This window comes from Echinops telfairi, unplaced genomic scaffold (genome assembly GCF_000313985.2).
Source record: "Echinops telfairi isolate 266 unplaced genomic scaffold, ASM31398v2 ScPeMD7_10;HRSCAF=50, whole genome shotgun sequence".
NCBI classification, from domain to species: Eukaryota; Metazoa; Chordata; class Mammalia; order Afrosoricida; family Tenrecidae; genus Echinops; species Echinops telfairi.
Genome location: NW_022103907.1, coordinates 4,525,724 through 4,533,098, shown reverse-complemented (window position 1 = coordinate 4,533,098; position 7,375 = coordinate 4,525,724). Strand labels below are relative to the sequence as shown.

Below are 7,375 nucleotides of genomic sequence, written 5' to 3'. Positions count from 1 at the left end.
GTGGAGCTTCCAGACTGAGACAGACTAGGGAGACAGACAAGTGGAGCTTCCAGACTGAGACAGACTAGAGAGACAGACAAGTGGAGCTTCCAGACTGAGACAGACTAGGGAGAAAGGCCTGGCAATCTACTTCTGAGAAACTGGTCAATGAAACCCCCAGGGGCCATGGTCCCACAGACTGGGGCTGCCATCAGTCAGGGGTGACTCGGTGGCTTATCACACGGCCACTACCACGCATTGCCACGGTGCGCCGGGGAGGCGCCCCTTTAGTGTCTCAGAAGACCAGTCATGCTTTCCCTGGGGCTGTTAGAACAGTCTAACGAATAAGCTAAGGTAAAACCATCCTCCAGACACCCCGTCTTTGGTGAATGAAGGGCTTCCCTGCGTTCCTACACCAAGGTGACTTTCTCCGACATCGGCCAGCTGCTCCTGAACCCATGACCTAGGCGTTTTCTCTCTCTTCCTCCTGGGACAAAAATTGTAGACTCAGGGGGCAGCAGGGAGAAGCTTAGAGACAAACTGTCCACCTTCCTGACATTGAAACAGCGAAAGTGAGACTCGCTGCGGAGAAGGTATGGCCCTGGAAGGAGGGTCCATCCCTGTGCGGAGAGTATTTGAAGTCATGGCCTAAACTGGCCAGGGAAAGGTGCCCTCTCAGAATGGCACGACCTGGGAAAGGAATGGCCGGGGCTCTGCTGCAGGCAGGGCATCCCTCCTGATTGGTGGTCAGCAGGAACTTTGAGAGATACAGGGATTCTCTCCAGACTGCCCTGCCTATAGGAAGCAGCTCTTGGGCTACAATCCCTAACTCTCCAACCCTTCGCTCAATGCTTGTTCTAGCAGGCAAGGATTCCTTGGGCCCTCACAGCAGGTGAGGTGCGGCCTTCTCACTTCACCGAGGAAGAACACTCGGCTCAGGGGTGTGAGCGGAGCATAGAACAAGTGGCCAGGGATGGGCCAGGTCTGGACTGGGTGAGCAGGTCTTAGGCTCATTGCCCAGTAGCGTGGGCTACCTCTGTCAGCCGCCCAGCCTCCCTCTTCTCCCTTCCCAGGCGGCCTACCTGCTCTAGCTTGCTCCTGCCACTGTGCACTCCAGATGGGCTGCAGCCTCCTTGCTCTGAGCAATCCCGCCCCCCCCCCCCCAGGGCTGGTTCCTGTCTGTTTTCAATCTTCCTTTTGGCACAGCCCCATGCAAGCGAGGCTGCTCTCTGTGCAGTGGCAGGCCTCCAAGCTGCTGGGGGCTGAGGGACCAGAGACTTTAAAAAACCCAGGCCACTAGATCTCCCTTCTCCCACCACCGCCCCTGAAAAATGGTGGCAGCTTGGCTGCTCCGGTGCAGGTGGGGCGGTGGTGGGAGAAGGGGGGTCTACACTGAGCATGCCTGGACTCATGCCAGCCGCTCACAACGGGCTGTGGCAGCCGGGCCAGCTATCACCATGCAAGCTACTGATGGAGGCTCAGAGAGGGTGAGGTCAGAGGCAAGCCCACCACTCAGACCTTTCCACGCTAAGTCCAGTCATCTAGCTGCTTCTTCTGTGTAGCTAGGGGAAGCGAGGGGCCAGAGAAGTGGCAGAGAAAAGGGGTCTAGCCCCTCCAATCTCTGACTGGTCCCTAATGGCCATAGCGAGGCAGAGAGGAAGCGGTATCTGCAAAGACTGGGGAGGGGGCAGGGACAACTTCCCACCAACTGACCGCCCCGCAACCCCACTGCTGCCAGAACAGGACAGCCCTTGCCCACTTGTTTCTGCCAGTCGGGTGTCCTAGGAGTTCTTATAGCACCTGTGTTGATGCCTGCACTGCCCCCTGGAATCCTCAGCACGAGGCTGCCTCCCACTGCATCAGGACACCCCGCAAGCAGGGGTGGCGCCCCAGCCTGCTGTCTCTCTCATACCCAGCACTGTGCCTGGCACCCCAGCAGGTGCTCTGTCTGAAATTGTTGAACAGAATAGAAACAGGGACCCTGCTCTGGGTTCTCCATCTGGAAGGCACAGAACAGTTTGCTCTGGGCCTGTGACTTGGAATCTACCAGCGACTCTGCCGGGGAGTCACGAAGAAGACCAGATCAAATCAAATCAAATCAGAGGATGCGAGTGGAGCTGCTTGGCTTGGCCTTGGTTGCTCCTCTTGTGCCGTCCTGCTCCCTCCCCACCCCCCACTTTTATAAAGCTCTTCTTCTAAGTGCCAATTTCTGGGCAATAGGATATGTTCTCCAGGGGTCACTGAAGGAGGGAGGGCCTGGGCAAGCTCAGCTAGTTCCTTGCCCAGCCAGTAACTTGCTGCGTGCCCTGCTAAGCAACTGCCCCTCCCTGGGCCTTGGTCTCTTTGCTCTTCAAGCCAGGAGTTTGAACGGAACCACCTCTGAGCTTCCTTTCTCTTCATACCAGCGGGCCAGGGGTGGGGAGCACTGCTGGAAGGATGGAGGAGAGAGAAAAGAAGGGCTCTGCAGGCACCACTAGCAAAGAAGGTTGGGGGCTGCTGCTTTGACCTCCTTGGGGGTGGGGACGGGGGATGCCTGGGTGGGGTCTCCTGCCTGAGAACAGGCAGATGACTTCTGGGAACCCTCCTATGACTTCACTGGCACCCAAACCCACCGCCATCCATTCAGTTTGGACTCACAGCAACCCCGCAGGGCAGAGGGTTTCTGAGACTGCAAGCCTCCTGGAGTTTGAGCCATGGTCCTTAGGATGAACAACCTGGAGGGTGTCTAACCTATACAGCCACCAGGACTCCTTTTGACAAGCACAGAAACCTCACACCCATCCTTCTGCTGTGTTTGCAAAAGCTGCACGCTCTGGCAAGCTGCGATCACATTACACAGTCAGCATTGCCAGGAACCTGCTCCCCAGGGCGAGCTGTGAGAGCCATCACCACCAAAGCGCCGCCTCCGGGCTGCTCCCGGAAGCTCACCCTCCCTGCAGCCAGCGAACCAACACAGGACTTCTGTAGCCTACAGGATGGGATGCAGTGGTTTCAGCAGTCTGGACTTGTGCACACATGCAGGGGGTCCTGAATTCTCCTCTAAGGGGGCTTCTGAAAGGTACCAGCTGTGCCCCAGGGAATGGGGTCAGCTCTACTGCTAATTAGTTATGAGGCCTTGGGCAAGTCTGATGCTCCATCTTCTCAATGACAAAATGGGGACCATCCTGCCTGTGGTTACATGTTGAGCTGCTAACCGCAAGGTCAGTAGTTCAAAACCACCAGCCTCTCCAAGGGACAAAATGAGGCTTTCTACTGGAAAGAGTTAAAGCCTCAGAAACCCACAGGGGCAGTTGGACACTGCCCTCAAGGGCTGCTGTGAGTCAGATTCGACTCAACGGGAGTGAGGGCTTGGCTGAAGGAGGGGCCAAGGACAGAGCCAAGCCCAATAAAGAGCGGCTGCCCTAATGTCCAGGGTAAACGTCGTGTCCAGTGATAAGCGCCCATTCTCTCTCCTTGGTCCCAAGGACATTCACCCAATCCCACAACAAGAGCTCTGGGGCCCCTGCAGCAGCTGTATCAACAAGCGTGTCCTAATGGGTGGTGGTGGGGGGACACTAGACCCTGAGAGACTGAAACGGAGCAAACATGCTGGCTTAGAGTAGTGCAACTGGGCAGCCTGCCGGGGGTCTGTAGCTTTCTCCTCCCTGCTGATAGACTCCAGAGGGCCGGACACAAACATGGATAAGTCATGCCAGGCAGGAGATCAACAAGGCAAACAAACACAAGAAGCGAGGCACCTCCCCAATCCCCCACCACTGGCTTCCTCCATGCTGAGCGGTACCAGGGTACTTGAGCCCGAAGCATGTGTCTTTGTACCTTCAGCCACACTTTCTCCTTGGGGGCAACACCGTTCCCCACATGTCAGGAGGTCATTGAGGAAGACTAGTTATGCTCACCTGCATCAACAGGTGAGGGAGCGGGGACACAGAGGCACAGCCACACAGCCAGGGGGTGACACACTCAGGCCTGACCCTGGTCCGCAACTCCCAGTTCACACGTGCTTCTGGGCTCATGAGGCTGGGGCTCAGAGGACGGAGCATGGATCTGCTGTGATGGGTATGTGATGACCCAGCTCAAACAAGCTCTTTCAAGAACTGAAAACATCTTAGAAGGCATCCATGCCTGACACATGGGAGGGGTTCTGATGGCAATGGAGAACAGAGGTCACATTCCACGCCTCCCAGAGGTAACTGCCAAAAGTGGCCGGTGCTCAGGCCCCGGCTGAGCAAGAACCCATCCTTGGGAGGCTGCTGAAGAGTATGGGCACAGATGGCATGAGGTCCGGGGGTCCTCGAGGCCCCTCGCTCAAGAAGCAAACTCACTGCATTCAAATCGCAAGGTCAGCAGTTCAAAACCACCAGAAAGACGAGGCTTTCTCCTCCTATAAAACACTACTGTCTCAGAGACCCAGGTGCCGCTCTATCCCCTGTCCTATAAGGTTGTGATGAGCTGAGCACCCAGTGGGGCAGGGGCAGGCTCAGGATACAAGACTTGGAGTGGCAGCCCACGGTTGCAGCTCAGGAGACCCCCAGCGAAGGGGTGGGGTGAACGGCTTGTGCTGATGATTGACTGCCTTTCGTGTTTTTCCTGGGAACCTGATGAGATTGTATCACGGAGCCTCTGGGCTGGGAATCAGGAGACCAGAGTCCCAGTCCAGCTGTGTGACCCTGGGCAAATCCTTTACCATTCTGGCCCTGCTGTGCTCACCGCTGTTCCTGGAAGGCCCCCCTCAAGCCTCGGCTGGGTGGTCTGTGATGTGGCACAGGGTGGGGCTGCTGGGGTTTTCTAGTGCAGAGGCGGCTGGGAAATGCAGCTCCCCAGGGAGGACCCTTGGTCTTCCGGAGCCCCCGCCTCTGCCCCATCTGAGCTTCTTCCCAGTAATGAGCCCTGACTGGGCACATCCTGTCATTTCCGGGAGGCACCTCTGCCTGCCTGCCCTGCCCACGTCAGTGCACTGGCCTGAAACCTTGGGCTCAGCTTTTTAGAGGCCAGGTCGGGAAAGGAATCTGACCATCACAATACTCCCTCTGCCCCACCACACATCCTATAACCGGACAGAGAGGGCCCACCCCACCCCCACCCCCACCCAAACCCACCCTGTCAGCAAGGACCAGGCTTTGCCTGGCTCTAGTCTGGGGCCTGAGAACCCCTCCCTGTGAAGCCTTTGGGGGCAGCTCGTATTGCAGAGCTCGGCACTTGGCCGTGGCCGCAGGGCCCAGAGGACGGTCTGTACGAATGTGGGACTGCAGCCCTTCTTTCTGAGGTCACAGCACTGCGCTGGGCACAGTCTTGGCGAGTGGGCTATGGGGTGGACTTTAGGCTCCAGGTGCCTCTGTGCCTGGTGGTCTCGTGCAGGTCTCGTGCTGCAGAAGTGCCCCTGGAGGCCCGGGCTGGCCACAGGGAGGGGAGAGGGGCCAGCTCGGCTCCGTGGCCAGGAGCCCCAGGTAAGAGGCTCATTCCTTAGCATTCTTGGTTCTCAGTGCTCACTTGTGTGCTCCTGAGGGAGACTGGGATACGTGTGTGTGTGTGTGTGCGCACGTGCACGTGTGTGATTTGCCACAGTGGGCTTGGGCATCAACACAGTTGTGAGGATGGTGCAGGGCCAGGCACAGGGTCTCCTTCTATTGTACGGAGGTTTTCTGGGGCTCAGAACGGACTCAATGACACCTAATAATAACGCGTATGTGAAGGGTTGTATTCGCTGTGTGTGAATGTATGTAAGTGTATGCGCGTGCGTGCGTGTGTGTGTGTGTGTGTGTGTGTGTATCAGGAGCATGTTGGCAAGGTGGGTATGTTTGTGTACAGTGAGTGAGGGTGTCTGTGTGTGTCTATGTAGGAGCACATGTGTACATGTATGGGTGTTGTTGTGTGAGGTGTGTATGTACACACCTATGTGTGTGAGTGTATGTAGGTCTAGGTAGGAGGGTATGTTTCTATAGGATGCGTGAGGGTGTATGTGTGAGTATGTTGGGGGTGTATGTATGTGTATACGTGGGAGTGTATGTCTGTATGGAGGGGTGTGAATGGTGGCGCCTATGTGAGGTCTTGTGAGGAAGTGTTCTTAGCAGGGGGCTCCGTTTGATTGCCCTTCCCCAGCTTTCCTGGTCTCTGCAGATCTCTGCAGTACTGGCCCAGGGCTGACGAGGCAGCACGAGGGACCCGGTTCTGGGCTCTTGTTTTCGTCACAGGCTCTTTTTGCCAGCAGCTGCATTTATGGTGTGGACTCAGAAACAGAGACTAACCGGGCTTGTCTAGCCATTCTCAGGCCATTGCTAGGTGGGTGGGGCCTCATGCTTCCTCAGGGCGGGCTGGAACCTGGCAGGGCTGGAAGGGGCAGGCAAGAAAGCCCGAGGTGTGTAGGGCAGTGGGAGGTGGTGCATTGCTTGAGTAGGTTCTTCTAACCCTAATTGTTGTGACACCTGCCAAGGGCCTGCGTGTGCTGCCTCTTCTCCCAGGGAGCCTGGGTGGGGAAAGGTGCTGATAAGATTGTATGACGCAGCTGAGATCGAATGTTAATGTGGTTAATTGAGACTGTAAAAACGTGGAATGCTAACCTGTGAGCTGGAAAAAAAATGAGCCAACTTAGAAGCAGGAAGAGGGGTTCTCACTCCCGTCAACAGAGAAAAGCCAGGAGTGTCGTGAGTCCCTGGGGGGGCTGAGACCCAAGGGCAAGAAAGCTGTGACCCTGGAGAAGCAGCGGAGCCTGACCTGGGGAGCTAGGTTTGCAGACCCACAAAGTTAGAGCTGAGCACTTTGGGGATGAGGCTTCCAGTGGCTGGAATGGCGTGCCCTGTGCACAGTGACTGGCAGTGCTAACAGAGCTCGGTAACACTGCCTGCAGAGGACAGAGCCAGGCCATGGGGCCACGGGCCAGAAAGAACCCTATCTGCAGGCACAGTGAAGAGGCTATCTTGACCACAGACCTGTATCGTGAATATTTCTGATAATGGATTGTAACCGGTTCACTTCCCTAGTAAACCCCATAATTAGGAGCACAGCCTGTTCTCTGTGGCATTGCAATGAATTATGGAACCTAACAGAAAAGAGAATGCTGTGGGAGGGGCAGGTTGTGCCAACACTGGTAAAGTTTGGAGGGGGCTATGTTTGACCCCAGCCTCATAGGAATCAGCCTTGAGATGATGCTGATTGCGAGTCTCCTCCTCCCTCTTGAGATGTCAGAAGGGGTCAGAGGTCACTCAATCTTTTTTTTTTTTAACAGCCAAAGATAAAGGCAGGCAAGAAGGACAAAAAATAGATTAAAAAAAAAAAAAAGAATGGAATGGGATAGATGCTGAGGAAGCAGGAGTGTCTGGGACCAGGGCTGTTACAGATGGTCCCACAGGCTGTGCCCTGAACAGCTGTGTGGGGTGCTGGCCACACAGACTCAGATGTCACA

The 7,375-nt window shown here is 56.1% G+C and overlaps 1 protein-coding gene across 1 annotated transcript in view; it reads right to left on the bottom strand.

Moving 5' to 3' along the window:
- Window positions 1-7,375, bottom strand: part of EHD3 (EH domain containing 3) — a 41,289-nt gene that overhangs the window by 8,034 nt on the left and 25,880 nt on the right. The gene's annotated exons all lie outside the window — the stretch shown is intronic.